We start from the raw sequence: 3438 nt of genomic DNA on the forward strand, positions 1-3438 counted from the left end.
GGGTGACACCCCAGACAGTTTAGCATCAGCACTGCCTGGCCTGCTTCATGGCCCATTAAGGACCATCAGCTATATAACTGACCCATTAACAGAAGGCAGATACACCTCATGACTCAGCAAGGCATGCAGGGACATGCCTATGGAGAGGACTCTAAGGCTTTCAAGCCATGTGCTGGGCAGCTTATGTTTGGAACAAAGGTAGCACAGGCCACATGGCAAAAGACTATAAAAAACAGCTGCATCATCTCCATTTTGTCTTCATTCCTGCTTCTTACCTCTGAAACAAAGGACTGAATGACCCATCCAAGCTGTGGATGTACTTGATTTGAGCCTGCAGTTTATTCCATCACTGCTACAAGCCTGAACCAAGAACTTTGCCATTACTGGTTGTAATTAATTCTATTTAACAAATTTTAACTCTCATCTATATTTCTTTCTGTTTATGAATAAACCTTTAGATTCTAAAGGATTGGCAACAGTGTGATTTGTAGATAAGATCTAACTGGTATATTGACCTGGGTCTGGGACTTGGTCCTTTGGGATCGGGAGATCTTTTTTCTTTTACTGGGGTATTGGTTTTCATAACCATTCATCCCCATAATGAGTGGCACTGGTGGTGATACTGGGAAACTGGACTGTCTGAGGGAATTGCTTGTATGACTTCTGGTTAGCCAGTGGGGTAAAACCAAAGTGCTCTCTGGCTGGTTTTGTGTGCCTTACTAGTGGAGGAATCCCAGCCTTGGGCTGTGACTGCTCTGCTCTAAGCAGTTTGTCCTGAATTGATATTCTCAGTGGTGTCCCGCCAAAGGCCGCTTCATTACACAAGAATCAAGTGTGAACTCCTCAAGTGTTATAACAGCCTAACCATGGAGTCACAGACAGTTTCTTGGGTACTGAGGTCTATCTTTCCACCCAGTTCAGCTTGCTTTTGTGATAGATGGCCCCTTCCACCAAAAGTCACAAGATTCGGGTTACTCCCAGTCCCAAAAGACCAATCATTTACCTCAGGGCAATTGTACCTTAGATCCCAGAAATGGGAAAACTACCTTATGAGAGGAGACTCAAAGAGATTGGCTTGTTTAGCCTAACCAAAAGAAGGCTGAGGGGAAATATGATTGTTCTCTATAAATACATCAGAGGGATAAATACCAGGGAGGGAGAGGAGTTGTTGAAATTAATTACCACTATGGACACAAGAACAAATGGATACAAACTGGCCATCAACAAGTTTAGGCTTGAAATTAGATGAAGGTTTCTAACCATCAGAGGTGTGAAGTTCTGGAAAGGGCTTCCAAGGGGAGAAGTGGGGTAAAACACACAGCTGGTGTAATAAATAAAAGGGACAGGGCTGGCTCCCTTTTATGGACACCCAGCCAGCCAGATATAAAATTCCTCTTAGTAGTTGTGCTCTACTTGCTTTACCTGTAAAGGGTTAAAAAGTCTCCCTGCATAGGTAAAAGGAAGTGAGTGGGCATCTGACCAGAAAAGCCAATGGGAAGGCTAGAACTTTTTAAAATGGGGAAAAAAAACCCTTCCCCTTGGTTTGTCTGTTGTTCTCCAGGAGAAGCAGAGACAGAGCTGGAACGATGCTGTAAGAAGCTTGGAGCCAGGTATGAAAAATCATATAAATTATACCTGGATACTACTCACTTGAAACCCCCAGATATGGAAGTAGATCAGGAAATATCCAGGAAGACACAATTAGGTTTATTTCTTTATGTCTTGTGGACTCCTCTGTGCTAACCCCAAATGCTTTTGTTTTGTTTGTAACCTTTAACCTGGACCCCAAGAAGGTTATTCCTGATGCTTAATTTTTGTAAGTGGGTTTTTTAAAACCTAGCAATAGCCTGAGTTTTCAAATGTATTTCTTTTTGGTTTTTTAATAAAATTTACCTTTTTTAAGAACAGCATTTGATTGTGTGTCCTAAGAAGTTTGTGCACATGTTGTCTAATTAGCTGGTGGCAACAGATGATTTCCTTTGTTTTCTTTCTCAGCTCTTCCCTGGAGGGAGGATGAAAGGGCTTGAGGGTACCCCACGGGAAGGAATTCCCAAGTGTGCCTTCCTGGGTTCTCAAAAGGGTTTTTGCACTTGGGTGGGGGCAGCATCTACCCAGCCAAGGTCAGAGAAAAGCTGTGACCTTGGGAGTTTAATACCAGTCTGGAGTGGCCAGTGTTAATTTTTAGAATCCTTGCTGGCCCCCACCTTCTGCACTCGAAGTGCCAGAGTGAGGAATCATCCTTGACAGCTGGCTTCAGGACCGAGCTTGATAAATTTATGGAGGGTGTGGATGAAGAGACTGCCTACAATGGCGTGTAGCCAATCTCCAATGGCCAGTGATGGGACACTAGATGGGAAGGGCTCCGAGTTTCTACAGAGAATTCTTTCCCAGGTATATGCCTGGCGGGTCTTGCCCACATGCTAAGGATCTAACTGATCACCAGACTTGGGTTGGGGAAGGAATTTTCCTGCAAATGAGATTGGCAAAGACCCTGGGGATGTTTTGCCTTCCTTTGCAGGATGGGTCTCTTGCCAGTTTAATCTAGTGTAAATGGTTGATTTGCTGTAACCTGAAGTGTTTAAATCATGATCTTAGGCATGGGCAGCTGGTGGAGCCACACTTTAGGAAGGTTGGCCCCTGGCTCAGCCCCTTCCGCCCACTCCCCTCCCCCACCCAGAGGAGCCCTGAGTCCCTCCCCTACCCGACACCCCCAGCTGAAGAAGCCTTGGGCTGGCTGGAGGCCTGAGCGCCCCCTCCCCCACCTGCCTGGAGGTGTCCCAAGCCCTCACCTGCTCAGAGGAGCCCTGAGCCAGCCATGCCCCACCTCCCTGCCCCGGACCCCCAAACTGCTGCAAGGAAAAGCGTCTTGGACTCGTCTCCTCCAGAAGAAGCTTTTGCTATGCCCCATGCAGGTTCCAGGGCAGCTGAGGAGGCGGGGATTTGCTATTTAGTTTCCTGGGTTCATCCATAATCTCTCTGGAGTCCAGGGAGTTTACTGATGAACCTGGGAAGCTAAATAGCACATACAACCTTCTCAGCCACCCAAAAACCTGCATGGTGACATAACAAAAACTCCCCCCCAAACCCCACAACCAGGTGTCCAGCAGCCACTCCAGGGGAGGCCGAGCCTTCCCATGCTTATTATACCCACCACCCATAATCTGAGGACTTCAGTAACTCAGCCAGAGGTGAGGGGTGTATTACAGGAGTGGTGGGTGAGGTTCTGTGGCCTGCAGTGTTCATGAGGTGAGACCAGATGATCAAGATAGTCCCTTCTGGTGTTAAAGTCTATGAGATCCTACACCAAAGACAATACTTGTAGCCAATCCTACAATAAAACTATCCAAAAATGTATCAACTAAGAAAGAGAAATGAGATTTATGGGGAAGGGGATGTGAGAAAGCAGTGCTGCCCCTACATCCCCCTCAATGCCAGGGT

Source organism: Dermochelys coriacea, chromosome 1, assembly GCF_009764565.3.
Source record: "Dermochelys coriacea isolate rDerCor1 chromosome 1, rDerCor1.pri.v4, whole genome shotgun sequence".
NCBI lineage: Eukaryota > Metazoa > Chordata > Testudines > Dermochelyidae > Dermochelys > Dermochelys coriacea.